Consider the following 21,919-nt stretch of genomic DNA (forward strand, 5'->3'; position numbering starts at 1 on the left):
CTCAAAAGGTTGCCCATCACTGCCTAAAGTATAATGTTGTTTGTCCCTTATTCATAAAGAACAAAGATTTTTCATAAATTATTTGGTGACAAATTTAAGCTCATCTGGTAACAAAAACTGGCCTAAACAGGCATGACACTCTTTATTCTTTATCTCATCTGGCATTCATATCAATGATTTCCACTGTAGAAGTATTAATTTTTATTAATACTTATATTCTCTTCCTTACACAAGACCTGTCTCAGATCCCATTAAAGGTGACATGACATGTAACACAGGGTCCACGCTTCATACTACCTTTTTAAAATATGAGAAATTCTCAGTTATAAAACACACACAACAGGCCCCTAGGGTTTTGAGTAAGATTCTATGAACCTTAGATTTTGAGGTTCCACAGAATCAGTCAGATACACTATTATCCTAAAAGGGGCCTGTTGTCCAAAAAAAGGTTTCAGAGTTCATGGCAGACCCACTTAGAATTGTTTTTGTTAAATGAAGACGTTTTCAGTGCCACACACACTCAATTATTATTAACCACATTTGTCATCAGTGGAAAAGTTTATTTTACTTAAATAAAACTAGTTAAAACAAAAAATAAATTGTCAATCATTGAACCCATAAGTCATCAACCCATTTCCTCCCCTTATAATGCAAAGAACACCAGAGAAAATAATTGTCAAACAACATTCTCTTTGCCTCCTATAACCTTAATAGATAGTTTCCTGGAATTGTCTATTCAGATAGAAAAATTAATTTCCATGCACAGCTGGAAATACCACTTTGGCAAGGAAGGAAAACATCAAACTCCAGAAGATTAAATAAAAAGTAGAGGAACTATAAAGACTCAACAAAATAGAACTTGCTCAGTAAGATGTTCCTATGAAAGCAGCTCTCTGCCTGTTTATTTAATGTATGAATACATCTTTTAAAGTGAAGTAGCTGTGATTGAGGAAGATCTGCATCCAGAGAAAATATCATTCAAGCCCTAGCTGGTTTGGCTCAGTGGATAAAGCATTGGCTTGCAGACTGAAGGGTCCCAGGTTTGATTCCAGTCAAGGGCACATGCTCGGGTTGTGGGCTCAATCCTCAGTGTGGGGTGTGCAGGATGCAGCTGATCAATGATTCTCTCTCATCATTTATATTTCTCTCTCCCTCTCCCTGCCTCTCTAAAATCAATTTTATATATATGTGTGTGTGTGTGTGTGTATGTATGTGTATGTATATATATATATACATAGACATATATATGTATATATATACATATACATATATATGTGTATATATATATATATATATATATATATATATATATATATATATAATTCAATAAGTTTTTCTGGTGCTGTATGAAAGAAGAAAAGGTTGGCACTCCCCTGGGCAGAATAAAAGAGGTCCTCAGGCCTACACAACACCTATGTGGTTAAGACACTGCCACCTGCTTCATGACATCTAACCATGGGTTTGTTTGTTTGTTTCAATTTTAGGATGATGGGAAGGTTCTGGGGAGAAATATTGGTGATAGTTGCACAATACTGTGAATGAACAATCATATCACCTTGACTTCTATGTAGAAGTCAAGGTGATATGATTTTATTAAGACGCAACCTAAAAACATCCAGCATGCCTAAATAAACATTAAAGTGTCTACTCAAAAATGGTTAAAATGGTAAATTTGATGCTAGATATATTTTACCAGGATAGAAAAATAATTTCAGTAATATACAAAAAGCTCTTAAAAATCAATAACAAAATAGAGATGGCTAAAGGAAATATGGGCAAAGGGCATAAACAGAAATTCAAAACAGGGGAATAAAATCCAGTAAATATATGGGGGAAAAAATGTTCAAAACCACTAAACATTAAGAATGCAAGTAAAAATTACTAAACTATTAGGTTTCATCTTTCAAATTAGAAAAGATTAAAAAGATTGAGAAGTTGTAAGTACAAATTGGCAGTTACAAAACAGTCACGGGGATGTAAAGTACAGCATAGGGAATACTGTCAATAGTATTCTAATAACTATATATGGTGCCTGGTGGGTACTGGAAATTTCAGGGGGGGGATCAGTTTGTAAAGTATATGATTATCTAACCACGATGCTGTACACCTGGAACTAACACAAAATAATATGGAATGCAAACTGCAACTGAAATATAAACTTTTTTTAAGAGATAGAGAATATTTTTAAAAATAAGCACTTTCTCTACCCACTGACAAGATCAGGCTCTTTGTATACATCTCCCTCCACTGGCTTGAACCTAATGGATAGACCCTCTCTACCCTGACAGCCATCAAGAAAAAGCAGGCTCAGGGTGCCATCTGGGGACTACTTCCTGCTGCTGTCACTGCCTCTGGCGATGGCTTGTGTGGCCAGTAGTCAACTAGTAACCACACTACAGAGGGTGAAACACTTTGCACAAACACTTCAAAAGCAAAAGAAGGGGAGACAGAAAACAGATGCCACCTTCAGGAACTGCCACACAGAAAGGCAAGCAAGAAGCAGTAACAATGTGGGAAGGACAACACCCCCCACCCCCAGTGGCATCCAGACAGTCAGCTGCCTTGGACCTGCTGCCTGGATTCTCAGGTTGTCAGAGAAAAATTAAAAACCTCCATCGGCTCTTAGCACAGAACTGACACTGTGTAAATAGCGGCAGGGAGAAAGTCCAATGAAAATCAATGTGTTATGAAAGCAAAGATAAAGAAAAACATTCTACATGAACTTGATCGCTGCAGACTTCCTAATGAGTGCCAGTCTGAGTTCAAGGTATCAGGGACATTTCTAGATAAAGCTTGACAGAGTTCCAAAGTGGCATGTCGTGTTATAAAACGTGGGATTACATCCCTCTTATCTTTGACAAACAACCCCAAACACTTTGTGCTTCGGTAAACCCTCTGGGGTTTCTCTCAAGCACAGTGAGGGATCGCTTTCATCACCGGGAGACTCAGTCCCCATACGGAAGGAAGTGGCTGGTAAAATACCTGGCACCAAGCAGGAGCTGGATAAACATGTGTTCAACTGAACTGAAACAAGTGGTAGACGCTAATAAAGATTACCCATCTCTGTTGATGGAGTTGATTGTGGTTCCAACTTTCCACCTGACTTAACCGGAGGAAAAATACCTGCCTTATCTATGGAGAGGCTCTGTTCTTTTCCACTTGGGATCACAAGTAACCAACCACCTACCCGGCATGGTGCTCAAAGGCTTGGTGAAGGTTCAGTTCCCCAGAATCAGCATCTTTTGCCCAATCTCTGCTGACAAAAATGTAGAAATTTTAAAGCATGGAGGGAAACAGTAGAAGATGCGCAGCTGATCAAAATGAAGCTCCTCAGAGAAGAGAGCTGGTGACAGGTAAGCCACCTCAAGGAGGCCCACTCAAATAAACCAGGAGTCGGCCTCTTTCAATGCCCTCATCTGAAAAGGATGCTAGAACTCAGTCAGTTGGCTTTCAAGCTTCTTCAATGTCTACTCATACGTATGAAAGACATGTCACATTAAATGCATATTGATTCATACCTAGAAACCTGCCTATCTATATAAACTCAAACATCAGTTTCACCTACCAATCATATTAATACTTAATTTTACAACATGTGTGTACTCTGGTGTGTTGTGATAGGGCTTATTCTAGTCTACTGTTTAACTGCCCCCTACTAAATTGACTTCGTGGATAACTAATAGTTCATGACAGGCAGGTTGCAAAACACTGGACTAGATTATTCCTTTCCAGTTCATTTTTAAAAAATCATGATTTTATTAAGACGCAACCTAAAAACATCCAGCACGCCTAAATAAATAGTAGATCCTTCATGACCTTCTCACCGCTAATCCCTGAGTGAAATGATATAACCCCGGTGATATCTTTGCCTTCCCTTCTTCCTCACAGTAAATACCCATGATCCTTTCCGCTCGACGGGCTTTCAAAATGGTTTTCCCAGGCTGCATGACTAAGCCAAACTGGACGGTAGGAGTGAGCACACGGAACTGTGAAAAAGTTCAACATCTTCCAAAGAAACTCCCTTTAACGCACAATCAAGTCCATTTGAATATGTGTCAACTATCAGGCACTAGCTACACAGAAGTCAGCAGCGAACCACATAAACCTTGATTTTAATTAAATGAGACATAGTTCAAAGTAGAAATCTATGAAACTATAAAATATGTTCCAAACTATAAAATACTTTCCCAAAATAAAAATATTCTAACTTTCTAAAGTAGCACCTATTGTCACTTTTGTAGATTTTAACTGGCTGCATTCTGCTGCAATAACCCCCTCCCTAATCATTTCATTTCCACAATCTTTGGAAATGCCCCCAAATTCTGGGAGTGCAGGAATCTCTGGTGGAAAATGGGCTGGCTTTGAGTCAAATGGTATTTCCCAATCACAAACCTGGGGTTTCTCAGTGTGTAGCTGGAAAGGGGCCTTGTTTACTTCTTCCCATTATAGTTTAAATACCACCTAAATCATAGTCTCCTCAGGGGCTTTACAATCTTCACATGGAATCCCAACAGTATCATTTGTGTTTGTCAGTGGTTTCAAAATGCTTTCCTCTAAACCTTCTCTTCATTTCCAAGTCTGCAGGGTAAAGAAGAAATACATTCCACATGTGTTTAATGGAATTTGAATATTTTCATCATTATAGTTTATAAAGCAAAACAGAAAGCCTCAGTGTTTAAAAGCACTTTCAATTAATAAATACGAAAGAAATACTAATGTCAAAAAAAATTAGGTCCATTGTCATCCTGTAATCAAAGCATTCTGTGTGTTTTCCAAACTTGGCAAGACACATTTTTATTTTTAATCTTTGAACTACTAATTCTGGAGGAAAAACAAACACCATTAACTTCCTCTTCAGTCACTAGCTGTCTGCGCCATGTGTTTTTATCGCTTCCTGCCACAAGGAAATACGGTTGAAACAAAGAATGATATTCAAAAGAGAATTCTCTGGGTGACTTGAAAATTATTCTTTCAGGGCTTGAGACACAGTGTAAACATATTTAAATAATGGCACAGAGTGATAAAACTACCCAGAAAACCTTCGCATTTTTTATTACATGATATCATCTAATGCTAAAAACAGGTCTGCCAGGATTATTTGATGAATAAATGGAGTTGGTTAAGTTAAATAACTTTTCTCCACTCACACAGCTAATACATGGCAGAGTTAGAATTTAAATCCATTCTGTTTCAGACCCAACCTCATGGTGGAAACTATATCACACTCTTCCCAGTGAACCTTTGGATCAAATGGTAGGTTTTTATTTTAGCCTGTTTTTCTAAACCATGATGGGCCTTGTGTGTGAGTGGTGGAGGGAGTGATTAATGGAGGCTTTGGGTGCTAAGAATGTGGGGACTGGTTTATTATCCTACACCCTCAGTTGTGTTCAACAGGTATTTATTGGATCCTACACACTAGGTAGTAAGTACATAGTGGATCCCAAACAAAGATGCAAATTATAGCTCTTACCCTAAGGAGTTAGCAAGAAATTTAGAAAGAGAACTGTGTTAGTCTGCTCAGGCTGCTATAACAAAGTACTATAGACTGACTGATTTAAACAACAGAAATTGATTTCTCACAGTTGTGTAGGCCGGGAAGTCCAAGATCAAAGTGCTGACCGAGTCAATGTCTGGCAAGGACCCTCTTCCTGTTTTGCAGATGGCTTTTTTGCTGTGTGCTCACATGTTCTTTCTTGGGTCCAAGCTCATGAAGAGATAGATCTCTCCCTTCCTCTTCTTATAAGGGCACCAATCCTATCATGAGGATGCTACCCTTATGACCTAACCCAAAACTAATCTTTCAAAGGCCCCCACCTCCAAATACCATCATATTGGGGGCTAGAGTTTCAACATATGAATTTTGTGATGACATAAACATTCCACAGCAGAAACCAAACAGGTAAAACAAATAATCAAATTAACTTCACACATGTAAGTCTAAAAACATTATCATTTAAGTACATTAAACAAATAGATGTTGACAGTGAAAGAAAAATAAATATTTTTTCAAACATTAAATTAAGAAAAATTTCCAATTACATTTTCTATTGTTTTTCAATATTATTTTGCATTAGTTTCAGGTGTACAGCACAGTGGTTAGGCAATCATATACTTTACAAAATAATCCTCCCATATTTCCAATACACACCTGGCACCATACATAGTTATCACAATATTATCCTATAAAATAAAAGCCTAATATGCTAAGTGTCCGGTTGTCTGGTCATCCATTCAACCAATCAAAACGTAATATGCTAACGATATGCTAAGGTCACTCAACTGCTCACTATGACGTGCACTGACCACCAGGGAGCAGACTCTCCAACCGGTAGGTTAGCTTGCAGCTGGGGTCAGGCCAATAGGGACAGAGAAAGGCGGGCCAGACATGCCCAGGAGTCCTCCCGTGGTCCCTCCCCAGCTAGCCAACCTCCCGCATCCCTCCCCAGCCCCAATCATGCACCGGTGGGGTCCCTCGGCCTGCCCTGTGCCCTCTCGCAATCCAGGACCCCTCAGGGGATGTCAGAGAGCCAGTTTCGGCCCGATCCCACAGGCCAGGCCGAGGACCCCACTGGTGCACAAATTTGTGCACCCGGCCTCTAGTTGACTATAAAGAAGTAAATTTTTGACAGTGAATAAAATCTATAACATAGACAATATTCTCCACATTGTACACATGAGGCAAATGAGGTTCAGAGATGATAATCTGGCAAATGGGGAAAAAGTGAGAAAGATTTAAACATGCATATACCAAGCTTCAAAGCCCAGCCTTTTCCCACTAGAACAGGAGAGCTCTAACCAAAGGCAACAACAGCCTCCCGTCCCTGCCTCTTATATGGTGTGCATAGTATGCCTCTCCCTACCAAGAAATGGAGTAGGCCCAGGAGCTAAGTATCACCACACAGAGCACACACAATCCCTCTATGTAAGAGATAACTAAGGCCTGAATACTGGCACCATAAAAGCCTATTCCACCTGGAACAGAAAACATTCCTCCCAATAAGACAGTAAAGCCACTGACTTCATGGCCAAATCCTATCTAATAATCTAATAAAAGAGTAATATGCAAATTGACCATCACTCCAACACACAAGATGGCTGCCCCCATGTGGTCAAAGATGGTTGCCCCATGTGGACACAAGATGGCCACCACAAGATGGCCAGCAGGAGAGGGCAGTTGGGAGAAACCAGGCCTGCAAGGGAGGGCAGTCAAGTTTACAGGGGAGGGCAGTTAGGGGTGACCAGGCCTGCAGGGGAGGGCAGTTAGGGGTGACCAGGCCTGCAGGGGAGGAAAGTTAGGGGCAAACAGGCTGGCAGGGAAGTAGTTAGGCATCAATCAGGCTGGCAGGGGAGTGGTTAAGGGGTGATCAGGCTGGCAGGCAGAAGCGGTTAGGGGCAATCAGGAAGACAGGCAGGCGAGCAGTTGGGAGCCAACAGTCCTGGATTGTGAGAGAGATGTCTGACTGCCCATTTAGGCCCAATCCTAGGATTGGGCCTAAACGGGCAGTCAGACATCCCTTGAGGGGTCCCAGATTGGAAAGGGTGCAGGCTGGGCTGCGGGACACCCCCCCCATGCACGAATTTTGTGCACCAGGCCTCTAGTATGACTATAATTCTCATAAAACTATTTTATAAGCTGAGTAACAGGAGAATAAAGATCTGTACATATTTGAAATATTAAATCAATATTTAAAAAATCATGTTAATGCTGAAACAAATCAACTAGGATGGTGAAACAGATCACATTTATCTACCTTCAGCTCTCACGGAGTTAGTGTTACTCAGTGAATGTCAAGCCTACAGCAAAATTGAGAGGGCATACATCTGTTCTGACACTTTGCATAGTAGGTACTTAATAAATACACTGTGGATGAATGGGTGGATGAAAGGATGGATGCAGAAAAGAATGAATTCGAGTCACACTAATTGGTCACATTCTGGAATGTATAATTAAATATCTATCTCATTTTACGTAGGTTTTTAAAAATTATTTTCTCATCTTCCAATTAAATATCTATCCCTATTTCCTTCTAAGCCTAACTTATACAAGGGCCAAGGGTTTAAGTTTTTTTGTTTTCAGAAAAAACACACACAATTACATGCTATTACTTTCCTTATGAAATTTAAATTGAGGGTTCATTTAAAAATACTATATTTAAAAGGAATTTGGGGAAAATAGAAATTACTGAGAATAGAAAAAATCTGTATATATGTAGATGATAATATAATAGATTTCTAAATGAGGTAATTTTGCTTATTAGTGGTGCAAATTAGGAAAGATAAAAGGAAAAGAAATGTAATGATTTTTATTTCAATGTACTATTATTTAACCATTTCAATGATAATGTAGAAAGTTTTACACAAAAAATGCCTTTCCTTCATCTTTTTTTCTGGTCATAGTATATCTCTTGTTTCATAATCTTATCGTTAATGTCTTTTATCTTGCATCATCAGAGGTCTTTTTATAAGCCAGTTCATATCATTTTGGTGAAAGACAAGCCACATATTCATACACATATATACCAATAGTAATTTACACACATATATTTAATACATATAATTATACACGTATACATCTCTCTACATATAACACAGAAATGAGACAATTCATGTGTTAGCTAAACAGTTATCTACAAGTTAAACTCCTTTGTGTATTGCACATGCAGCCTCATAAAAAAATATCTCGTGCTCATAAAATGTGAGAAAATCACCTCTTTTGGGAATTCACTTAATTAATGTGTCTGAGTTTCTCAGCACTTGGTTTACGCCTCTGTGGTGTGTGAAAAGGTGGCCAGAGAACTCAGTATGAATAAGTGTCAAAATGTCAGGCAGTACTGGCTGATTTCCTCAACACACATGGCAGGAGGAGTTCCACAGTGATCACACCCATGCACCTGTGCTCTGAGCCTATCAGAGGACCACCAGGCCTTCCTTCCCAGGCCCTGCAAGGCTATGTGAATCCCTGAGGATTCTGGCTCAGCAGGCTCAAGTGGGACCCAGAGGACTCTTGTATTAAGAAGCCCCACGGGATTCTTACCAGACAAGCCTGCAAAACACTGACATCAAGTGTGGAAGAGAGTGCGCTGATGGAGAAGTCTGGAAATGCGGTTCACCCTATACTCTGGACACTAGGAATATCTCATGAGTACTAGAAAGTTTTGTAGACCATGGCAAACCTTGGAAGATTTTTGAAAAAGGAAATGATCAGATTTGTGCTTTAGTAGGAGTCACTAGGCAGTATTATACAATTAGGCTGAATGGAGAAGAGACTAAATGTAGAAAGGCTAGTTGGGAGCCCTCTACATTAGCTGTAGCAAGAAATAATGAGTGCTAACGGTTAGCAACAAATATGGAAAATAGAGTCAATGAAGATTCCAGCCAACCTGATGCAAAGGAGCTGAGCAGAGTAAGGGTTTCAAAAATGGCACCACTGTTTTAAGCATAAGTGGCTAAGAAGATATCTGTGATGTTCATAGAAAGACAGAAAGTCAAACAGATATAGACTAAGTGAAGTGTGAGTAAATGCATTAATAAATGACTGGTGAGAGACCATTTGCTGGGAAAGGAAATAGGGGTTTCACCCCTGTTCTACCATCTCTGTGCTAGGAGGTGCTGGATACATCTCTTAAGCTCTTTGAACCTCAATATCCTCATTTATAAATAATGCTATTAAAATCTATTTTGCAGGGTTGCTGTGAAGGTACTTGTATAGTAGGTACTTATAAATACACTGTGGATGAATGGGTGGATGAAAGGATGGATGCAGGAAAGAATGAATTTGCAGTCACACTAATTGGTCACATTCTGAAATGTATAATTAAATACCTATCTCATTTTACTTGGGGTTTTAAAAATGATTTTCTCACCTTCCAATTAAATATCTATCCCTATTTCCTTCTAAGCCTAACTTGTACAAGGGCCGAAGGGTCTACGTTTTTTTGTTTGTTTGTTTGTTTGTTTTTTCAGAAAAAAACACACACTTGACCCACAATAGGTGCTTAATAAACAATTACATTTATGCCTACTTTTACTTTCTCTGACTTTTTTCAATGACTTAAAACTATTCCAGACACATAGTAGGCACTCAGTACACTTGATGAATGAGTGAATTACTATTGTTATTACAATTCTACTGAAGACGGAGAAAAGATCATGGGATTTGCCCATTAGACAGTAATTGGTACACTTAGAGATTGCTTAAATGCCTAGGGGTTTTGAACACATGAATGAAGTATAAGTCAAAGTGCTTATGTGAGGACAGTCCAATACAGTTGTATTATAGAGAAAATGTTTTCTGCAGTTTATAGTTTTGTCTTATTCTGCATGTTAAAGAAGGAAGAGCTTCCGGTTAGAAAACAAAATTCTGCTTCATTACCATCAATACTTTTAAAAACACCTTGTGCTTTAGAGTTTTTACAGTATTTTATCTCATTTGATCTTCAACCCTTTGAGTTCAGGAATTCGGTTACTATTACCTTCATTTTAAAGATGAGAAAACTGGTGTTCAGTAAAGTTGAGTGACTTTTAGGATATGAAGTGTCAAAGCCAGGAATCTCACTGGGGTCTTTTGACCACAAGTGTTCCGAGCTTCCCACTACCCACACTCCTCAAGCCCATTTATGTTATTTCAGTTGAGCTCTCCTCTGCTTCCTCCCACCCTGTTTTCCCTCCTACAGTCTGGAAGTGAAGGTGGAGAACAGTGTTGTGGATTTCAAGAAGTGCCGAGAGAACTACTGTATTCTCACCATCCAAGCAGCACCAGAGAACACCTATCCTCCTGCGATCAAGAGATGTTCACCTCATCCTTGTTAGCTCCAACAGAAAAATTTGCTGTTCTCACGGGAATATCAAGACAGTCTTTTGGAAAGCTTTCCTATAAAGCAGGTGCAAGCTTTAATTTTCTGATCTTAACTAATTGGTTAAATAGAAAAATGTGTCTTCATATTGGATTATTGCTGTGACCTTGTACCACTCGTGGCATTGGACTCCCTAAACGCACGCACATCCTGGCTCTATCCCTAACTAGATGCACAACTTTGGACATGTTATGTCGTTGAGACTGGTTTTACATCTTTAGAATGGGGGTTTTAGATAATAGCACTTATTCCCTAGCGTTTTCACTGTGAGTCAATGTTATACCACTTGGCACACTTAGAACTTGAAATATAATGAACACTCAATACATGGGCATTGCTATTCAGCAATGTGTGACATCTTACAGAGAAAGCAACCCATGTCCAAAATGATCAAGATACTTTGCACAACGTGACCAAACATCACTGTGTAACAGTAACGATGCTTTCTTTATGGAGAAAAAATGCCAAAGATAATCACTGAATAATTTTTCCTTGGCTGCAAGTGTCACATTCACTCCAATCATTTTAAATTATTGGTTTGTAAACTAATATACATTTTCAGTTCATAAACTGAAAAAAAATGTGTGGGGAACAAGATCCATAGTTGATATTCAGTCATCTTAAACATAAGAAAACAAGTGAGTTTAGAAACATGCAGAAAAGGGTTTTTTTTAACACGAATAAGTACTCTCAGGCATCCTTATAAGAATACCTAAATTAAATTAATTTGTCTCCTTTCAAAATAGAGTTTTGGCCTTCATAACTAATTAGACAATATTTCCTTATTTAGAAAGTATTTTTTCCTAAATGGTAAGAATTCTACATGTACTTCCTCCTGCTCTCTTGTATTTCCCTGGTGTTTCTTTTAATAGCAGATCTCAACATTGGTTGCATATTATAATCACTTTGGAGGTTTAATGAATACCCATGCCTAGGCCTCAGAATCATTGAGGTTGGGGGTCCAGTTCAGGGGGAGTGTTTTGTTTAGCTCTGTAGACCACTTTAATGCATAGCCCAGATTGAGAATCACTCACTTACCCAATGTCTTTCAAACAACAGAATGATGGATTGTTTGTTTTTTTTGCCCTGTTGACTGCTCTCTGTAAAGAATGTTGTTTTACTTCAAACCTAAAAATGCTTACTCTGAAAGCCAATCTTGACCTTTAGCACAAGTTAGTAGTTTGATTTCCCTTGATTCTAATCAAACACATTTGTGAGTCCCATTCCATTAATTTTTCTAAGTTAAGTGGGATGAGTTACATAAGAAGACCACGTTATACACAGCACTTAATTACAGTACTAGAAAAACAGGACATGCAAGATACAGACTAGGTCTCTGCAGAGTTTAGGTATGATGTTAATTTTATAATACTTAAAATTACAAATCAATGAGAAAAATGTGCTTCTACAAAGAGCAGCACAAGGAACATAGCATTATAACATTAAAATATTTGACACAGCCATATAACTATTTTGAAATCCTTTTTATTCAGTACCTGAAACCCTTCTAATGAATATGCTGGAGTTGGGTTGTGGAACAATGAGGGTTAAAAGAATAAGAAAAGCCTAGGAAATGTGATCTGATTATACTGACAAGAAAAAATATAACATATTTCAAAGGCCATGATTTTATTTTCCTGGGTTATTTAATAGTACACTGTGATAATAGTGAGAGGTGGCTCAGTGGTTAGAGCACTGGCCTTCACACCAAGGGATCTGATGTTTGATTCTCTGGTCAAGGGCTACCTGGGTTGCAGCCCTGCCCCTGGTCGGGGTTCCTGTGGGAGGCAACCCTGTAGATGTGTCTCTCTCACATGAAATTTCTCTCTCTCTCTCCCCCTCCCCCTCCATCCCTCTCTCACACTCTGAAAAGCAATGGAAAAAATATGCTCTGGTGAGGATTAACAAAACAAAAGAAATAAAGTTTCAGGTACTCAGGAGTGGGAGGAGAAAGACGCTGGGCAGCAAAGGCACCTCACCATTTATGCATTATTTGCTTTAAAAGAACAAAAATATGGAACTACTCTGCCAATCCTCTTACACTAGCATAACCGCTCTACAGAGCAACCCTTTCCATTGGGGAAAACATGGAGTAAGGTGGAAAAATGGAATCCAAGGACTTGAAACTGAATCGGGTTCATAAATACAGGTACCAGAAGTTAAGAAAGTGTTCAGATTTGTCTCTTTTGAGCCACTGGAGTTATTAAATAGAATCTTAAGCATAGGTAGAAAAATCCAGGCTTGAAAGACTGGTCCATTTGTTTATTTAAATATTTAAGATTTTTTTAAAAATGAATCATGTGTTAAGTGACTGGCATCTTTAAAAAGGGACAAGATACTGTCCCTGAAAGTCTCGATATATCTGTTCCACACGCTGCTTATAAGCCCTACAGTTACTGAAATAATTTACAAGCACTGAGGGATGATGGGGACTTTATCCTCTAGAATTAGGCAAAAGGAGACATTCAGAGAATTAATCTTATAGTCTGAATTAAGTTGTCTCTCTTACCTTGATCTCTGCATTTATTGTGTATGGTACACCTTATTAACAATGTAATGAACTTATTAAAGGCATGATCAGTGTGTTATTTCTAATACCTAGTCCAGTGTCTAGCATATGGTGGGTATGAAATAAAAGTTTGGTGAATGGGTGAATGAATGAGCAAATGCAGGAACCTGTGAGTGATACCTCATATGGCAAAAAAAAACAAAAAAAAGACTTTGTTGATGTGATTAAAGATCTGGAGATGGAGAGATTATTCTGTATTAACCAGGTGGGCCCTAAATGCAATCACATGTATCCTTATAATGAGAGGCAAAGGGAGATTTGACTCAGAAGAGGAGAAGGCACTGTGACCACAGAGGCAGAGGCTGGAGTGATGCAGCCACAAGCCAGGGAATGCTGGCAGCCACCAGAAGGAACCAATTCTGCCCTGGAGCCTCTGGAGGGAGCACCGCCCCGCTGACTCCCAGAAGTCTGCCCAGGGACAGCAGTTTTGGACTTGCGGCTTTGCAGAACTGTGAGGGAATAAACTGTTCTTTTAAGCCATCAAGCTCTCATCTATCTATTCTTCACTAAATCTCCCTTTGTCTCTGTTTCCTGGTAATTTGTTACAGTGGCCACAGGGATCCTAAGGCAAGATGGAAAACTGATATCCAGAGAGGTCAAGTGACTTTTCCAAAGCCCCACGTTAGTCAGGGCTGAGCCGGGTTTCTAATAGGGATTTCCTGACTCTTGCTGGCACGCTTCCTTGCTCTTTCCACATGACTCAGCTGCTTGCTCCAGATGATAAAACTCCCCGAGTTCTGCAACTCTCTGCTCTAAATCTGGGTACCAAATATAACCTCTTCTGTGGCCATGGGATGGAAACTGCAAAAATGATAAATTACTTACACTCAGCATGTTACCTGATTTGACCCACAAAAGAGTCATTTGACAAAAATGACAAGGCAAATGTTGCCAGTGTAAGATCCAGAAAGATACTCCTGGCCAATATTTTCATTAAGCCATATGTAATTAATGTACAATAGCAAGTGTCCAGAGGGCAAAGGAAGGAGGGAGCACTTACAAGAAATGCTGGCATGGCAAATAGTATAAAAACACCAAAAAGGTGAAGCAAGGCAAGAAAGTGGCTCACCATTGGAGGTGGGATAAAGTAGAGAGTTGGCATCTATACTAATAAAAGCCTTGGGGTGATCAGGCCAGCAGGGGAGGGTATTTGGGGGCAATCAGGCCCGCAGAGGAGCAGTTAGGGGGCAATCAGGCCAGCAAGGAAGCAGTTAGGGGGCAATCAGGCAGGTAGGTGAGCGGTTAGGACCCAGCAGTCCCAGATTGTGAGAGGGATGTCCAACTGCAGGATTAGGCCCGATTCCGTGGAATCGGGCCTAATCCTGCAGTTGGACATCCCCCGAGGGGTCCCATATTAGAGAGGGTGCAAGCTGGGCTGAGGGACACCCTCCCCAGTGCACGAATTTCGTGCACCGGGCCTCTAGTATAATATAAAAGAGGAATGGAAGGATTCCATTTGCTCAAAAGTGAATAAATTGGAGACAGAACTCAAACTGGAAATTGTGATAGGACCTGGAAATGATGGTCTTTCTCATCAGTGTAGAAAGCTCTGCCGACATCCAAGTTTACAGTAACATTCACAAAAGGGTAGCTACAGTTTTCAGGTGAGGAAAAAAATACAAGCTTTGCCTATGAGCCTAACCAGTGATCACGGACAACAGGGGGATAGGGGCATGCGTGTGGGGGGGTTTGGGATGGGAATGGCGGGGGGGGGGGGGTTGATGACAAATATGTGATACCTTAATCAATAAAGTAATTAAAAAAATACAAGCTTATGTGTAATAACTCTAAATGAATGCCAGATCCTTTACTATCTTTTTTATTTACAATTATACCTTTCATGTACCAATACAACCAATTCATGACATATTTCACAAACAAGGAAACTGGGACAAAGGGAGATTCAGTGAATAATAGATAGATGACAAGTAACACTTGTCTCCAGAGCTTATGTTTAAATTATTGGGCCTTTGCTAATAACTACAAATATGGATTTGCATAATTTATCATTAATAGACAGACAAGGTAGCAAAGTGGTCAAAGCAAGGGGTATGGATTTATTTAGACCTCACGAGCGTGAAGACTTTTTCTTCATAGGATGAGGGGGTAGAGAATAATACGGACTATAAGAGAAGCAGAAGCAAAATGATCAAACTTCTTCACCTCATATATTGGTTAAGAACACACAACCACAACAGGATGCAAACATTTCCTTAATAACCCCACAGTTATAACAAGCAAAGTAAACAATCTAACCTTAACAAGTCCCTGCTCCCCAAAGACCTCAGGTTTCTCTCTTAGTTTAAGATGCAGTCACTCATTTAGACTTGGCAAATCCCTCCGGATTCGGGGAGTGTGCGCTCAAACTAATGGGTTATGGCGCTATTGTCAGTGGATGTTACCCCGCAGGAGGCTGGACCATTGCATCATTCAGGGTAAAGACATACTTGTTATGTGTGTGACAAACAAAAGCCTCCCCAAAGGGGTTCCCAGGGAGCCTTGTGTGAAAGACTTGCTGTGTTGGCCTATTCCACATCTGTTCTGTCCATTACCTTTAGAAAAGTGAATTTCCTGGGCAAATAGGAAAGGAACCTCAATTGACTAGATATATAAGGTAATAGATCACTTTGTCTACTAACTATTATACTGCAACACTGTCAAATAACAGAGCCAGAAACACACACAGTTTAAGATCCTAATTTAATCTTTCTGAAGACTTCAACTATTATATTTAAGTGCTTATAAGCTCATTATTTTTTTTCCTCATATCAAACAAGTTTTTATTAAATGTATTGGGTGATATTGGTTAATAAAATTATTTTAAATAAGAGGAACTGATTCAACCATATATAGATTGAAAAGTCATAAATTTTAAACCAGGTGTTCTCTATACATATTTTATTCAAGGTCCTTGGAAATACAATATATAACAAAGCAACTTAATGCCCTAACCCAGTGGTTGACAAACCGTGGCTCTTGAGCCACATGTGGCTCTTTGGCCCCTTGAGTGTGGCTCTTCCACAAAATACCATAGCCTGGGCGAGTCTATTTTGAAAAAGTGGCATTAGAAGAAGTTTAAATTTTAAAAATTTAGCTCTCAAAAGAAATTTCAGTCGTTGTACTGTTGATATTTGGCTCTGTTGACTAATGAGTTTGCCGACCACTGCACCTAACCGGTTTGGCTCCGTGGATAGAGCGTTGGCCTGAGGACTGAAGGGTCCCAGGTTGATTCCGGTCAAGGGCATGTAACTTGGTTGCAGGCACATCCCCAGTACGAGGTGTGCAGGAGGCAGCTGATCGATGTTTCTCTCTCATTGATGTTCCTAACTCTCTATCCCTCTCCCCTCTTCTCTGTAAAAAATCAATAGAATATTTTTTTAAAAGTATTTAAAAAAAGTAACTCAATAATACAGTATGCAAAAATGCATTAATTTTTTAAAGTTTAAAGGATGTTGGACTAATGAATCTTAAACTAACTTGAAACAATTTCCTGCCTAACCACTATTCAAAATACTTTTACTCTTCCCTCTATTCTTAACTACAACGTGTGTTTTCTTATGGGGAGGGAGTTAGCTTGTGTTAGAACAGGGAGAGGTCCAAGTTCCTAAAAGGAAAAAGGCTGGTAGAGTTGCTTCAAGCCCACTGTGCTAGCTAAAGCAGCTCCAAATTTAGAGGCTTCCCCACATTTAGGGAACTCAGTATGTGGCCACAAGTCTTGCAAACAATCACCACCCTATTCCAATGTTAATTGTTCAAGGAATAGGCACGTCACCCCAGAAGGAAGAAAAAACACTTCAGCACTAAATAGAGGTTAAAGAACATCTCAAAACTGTCATTCAGAAGAAGTGAAAAGAACAGAAAGTCAACCGATGAGTAAATGAGAAAAATACAATGAGGAAGGGACATGCTTTACCAGAGATCAAGCCGCTCAGATATTTTCAACTGCCTCCCCACCCTCAATGATAGCACCACTATCATCAGCCTCCTCACAAACTGTCCTTTCTCCCCCCTCACTTATTTGGCTCCTTTTATGGGCTAGGGTAGTGATCGGCAAACCGAGGCTCGTGAGCCACATGCGGCTCTTTGGCCCCTTGAGTGTGGCTCTTCCACAAAATACTACAGCCTGGGCGAGTCTATTTTGAAGAAGTGGTATTAGAAGAAGTTTAAGTTTAAAAAATTTGACTCTCAAAAGAAATTTCAGTGGTTGTACTATTGATATTTGGCTCTGTTGACTAATGAGTTTGCCGACCACTGGGCTAGGGGCAGTGTATTAGTTAACTGAGTGAGCAACTGTGAGTAAAATAAATAGCATTGCTTTACTTAAAAAAAAAAATCTTAGAAAGATGTCCCTAGCTCTCAAAAAGCTTAGTCTATTACTAAGACAACTCCCAGCACTAAGAGGTAAGTCCTATAAGCAACAGGGGTAACAGATGTCAGAGAGGCCTGGGGTCACCCAGGAAGGCTTCGGAGGAGAATGGAATGGAAGCCCAGGCTTGAGGATAAGTTCTAGTAAAGGGATTTCTCAAGAGCCAGGGGTTGGTGGTGTGGGGTGGGGACTGGGGAGATGACACTCCCTGCAAAGAGAAAGGCAGGGGAGCAGGACCTGGGGAAGGCGTACAGCTCCGTGTGGTGACCAGAACGAGGTGCAGGGTTCATTGAAAAGATGAAGGAAGACACCTGAACAGAGGCAGGGGCCTTGTGTCCCTCTGGTAGAGGTGATGGAAAACCACCGACATTTCTTAAACAAGCGGTGACTTGACCAGATTTAGGCTGGAGAAAGATGAACCTCATAAGAGAAAACAGACTTTCAGGCAGGAGCTCAGAGCCTAGTCCCCTTCTAGAAACTTTCTGACTTGAGTGTATGTACTAAGAGTTTTTACTTTATCCAATTTTCCTTCCTTTACATCCTTTCCTCCTCGTGTATTTTATTTTTAAAAACTTATGATATAGATCTCAAGTCCTTTTTGGAGTTAGGCAGCATAAAAGTAAAAGGAAGAAAGGTAGGAAAGCAGATGGGTAGGTGAAATATCTATTTTCCCAACAGAAGGGAAAATGAACTCTGACATATTTTATTGAAATTCAGAGATTTAATAGCACACATTGCCTTAACACGTTATGGTATGTATTATTTTTTCCTCTTTCTATAATTGGCTTCCTAACTTTTTCTACTAATTCCTAGGCCCTTTCACTAATATACTATTACCTTTAAAATCTGTTTTAAAATTTATCATTTCACTTTCAACATAAAACCAAAATAAGATATATTCAATTTCCTCCATCATTAAATGAAGCACCATATTATAGGCACAAAGATTATAAAACATTAAAAATAACATAAAAGCTTCCCCAAAAGAATTTTCATAGCTACATGCTTTTTATTTTCTTAAGTCTTTAATTATAATACTTCTTTTACAACATATGATAAGAGAAGATAGTACTTCAGGAAGAATTCTTTCACAACCACTGGGTGAATAGTTTATTTCAACAGACAGTACACCCTAAATTATAGTAAAATTCCCAAAATGCCCATATCCATGAACACATTAGGCAGACATTAGGGATCCCAGTGAAAAACCGAACAAGTAAGTACAATGACATGTCCTATTTTTTCCTATCAAATATAAATTTTAAAAAGAGGGGTCCGGGATAAAGTTCTGGCTCTGCCCATCTATCGGCACATTAGTCTTAGATCTCCAGAAAAGCTTGAAATCTCAAGATCAGAAAAACACAGGTTAGGTAATGAAGTAGCTTCTCCAGTAAAAGGAGACCCAGAAAGTGTCATCACTTTTATTAAACATGCATACATTCCCAGAGTCCAAACCTCATAACTTGCTTTCCTTATTAATAATTTGTTTATATGTCATTTCAGCATTTCTTTCTGAAGAACAATTTCATCCAAGAGTGAAAGATAAAAGACGAATGCTTTCATATGTGCCCCTATGATTATCCACCCTCACAGGACTCCCATAATTCCAAAGAGAGTAAAATTATTAGGGCAAATTCCAACTCTAAAGGAAATTCCCCAGCTCGGCCAGCTGCCAGGGGGACTATAATACAGGATGAAGAGTTAAGGAGAGTCTGGGGAGAAGAGGTTAATTATGCAGTACTAGCTAAGGAGCAACCATCCATCAGAAGAGGAAAGAGGCTTACATAAACAGAGGCTTGAAAGTGATCCTGAAAGGAAAGACTTAAAACAAGTTCACAGACTATCTCAGTTTTTCCATTTTCTGTAACTCGATAGGATATTTTAAAGAAAAGCTCACCAATAATTTAGTAACGTGTCTTTTATTTTCGACATTAAAGTAACTCTGAAGCAACACAACTAAATCAACACATGGATGGATATGCATTGATTAAACTTATTGATCATAATTTGCAAGGCATGCATATCAAAACCATAATAATGTCTCATGTATTACAAAAAAAAACAGAATTTTCTAAATCTATATAGCAAAGATAGAGAGAACCAAGAAAATAAGGGTGCCAGGAGACAGTTAAAACCCAATTACTATATGCAAGAGAAAACAAACATGTATTTTGCTCATAAAAGAGACCTGTGTGCATTTCCTTATAATGTATAGAACTTATTCTTATCTTACTAAGTTCATTCAACATAATTCTTTGCTTTCCAACCAAACAACAAATTAGAGGCAATAAATTATAAATGGGGGAGACTACTATATACTGACATTCTCAAAAGATGAGACAAATATTAATAAATAAACAGAAAATCATATAAAGCAAAGCATTTGACTGTTATTTAGTGAAAGGAATATTGCCCTATATACCTCTGTATTGCTCAGAGTTATTATAGCATTGCAACACAAAAACAAACACACACCACGCAACTTATACAAAGTGTTGGTGCTCTTAAGAGCAAACCCTAAATTATACAGAGAAAAAAATTCTATAAAGGTCCCACATAATGCTATAAACAAAAGGCTGCCCCTGTGTATTTTGCAGAATTACCAAAATTTTGCTTGTGAATCCTCAGAAAATAAAGCCTAGTATTGTTTTATATTTGTTATTGTTATATACTTACATCAATGCAAAACAAATATTTACCAACCATTGTATTGACCTAGATTTTCATAGTAACATTTAAAACTATGAAGGTGCTTAAAAATGTGACACCAATATGCAACAAAGAGCAACCATAAGAATTGTGAATATTAATTGTGAATATCCTTCCTCAGCATATATGAAACTATAATTTGAGATAAATGACATGACCTTTTTTTTTTTTTCAGTCTTCAGCTGTCACTGGCATGACTTTTGCACATCCATTAAGGACACAATATTCTACATTATACATATTATTCCCATTTTCTGGAGTGTTCCCACTAAAAACAAGAACTTGGATTTTCTAATAGCTACTTTGCTTCACTATTTGCCATGATTCATAAAGAACGGTTTAGTTAAGCAGCTCTTAGAAAATGTGTATCACTTGATCTGCCCTGATTTTAATGTGTTTCTATCTCTTTAAAGGAATCTTACTTAACTCTTTAGTAACTGGCTTAATCAAAGGTACATTATGAAATACTCCACCTCTTGTAAGCAATGCCTTATTTGCACTCCCAGGTGTAAATGTTCAAGACAAATACGGTAGATACTGGCTAGCCATTCACCAAACCTGTTTCCATCTCTTCCTGGACTACTGCTAATTACATTTCCTAACCCTCTTGGTAATGAGGTATGACCATGTGTCTGAATTCTACCCAATACACTGTGCACGGAAGCCATGTACCTGTGGAAACTTACACACAGTCCACTGCTTCCATTGCCCTTCCATCAGCTTGATGGGGAGATGCACAGTGATTGTAGAATCCTTAGTTATAGAAGCATGAGCCACACGTCCCAAACTGTCCAGGACCCTGAACAGCCACTAGAAAAAGAACAGCTCACCCACCACTCAGGAACACCTTTTTGGTGTTTATGTGAGTGAGAAATAGCCTTCCTTCCTGCGTGAACTACATTATGGGGGTTTGGGTAGTGTAACAACAATGAAGAAATATATAAACTAACTTACCCATCAAAATTTATTGTGGAAAGCAAAGCTGGGAACAAGTAAGTGTGCAGAATAAATTTAAACTGAGCATTTTGGGAAAAGGTGTGTGCCTCACTTTTAAAGCCCTGTCCCTTGGGAACTGGAGAATTAATAAAGTTAAATGCTCACTCTGCTTTATGTTTCACACTTGAATATCAGATTGAGAAGTTTAGACTTAGAAATAGCAAAAGAATGAAAAAGTTAGCTGTAAAGTTATATTAGTAAAAAAAAAAATACAACCAAGACAATATTTATAAATTTAATATTCCGTGTTTCCCACCAATACTGCACTCTGTGATCAAAGTCTATTACCAAAAAAAAAAAAAAAAAAAAAAAACTCAAGGGACTAATGTATTTGATTATATTAGAATATTTTTCTTGAACACCACTTGAAATAGATAATTAGCAGGAACCTGAAATATTTTAGTTACACAGAGCTTACTGCAATGA

General features: G+C 38.8%; 1 non-coding gene across 1 annotated transcript; it reads left to right on the forward strand.

Annotated features, from left to right (window-relative positions):
* Positions 1-1,339: 1,339 nt before the first annotated feature.
* On the forward strand, positions 1,340-1,465 carry LOC129151536 (U6atac minor spliceosomal RNA). The gene has a single exon (XR_008558196.1). It is a non-coding gene; the product is annotated as a U6atac minor spliceosomal RNA (small nuclear RNA).
* Positions 1,466-21,919: the final 20,454 nt, after the last annotated feature.

Source organism: Eptesicus fuscus, chromosome 14, assembly GCF_027574615.1.
Source record: "Eptesicus fuscus isolate TK198812 chromosome 14, DD_ASM_mEF_20220401, whole genome shotgun sequence".
Classification (NCBI taxonomy): domain Eukaryota; kingdom Metazoa; phylum Chordata; class Mammalia; order Chiroptera; family Vespertilionidae; genus Eptesicus; species Eptesicus fuscus.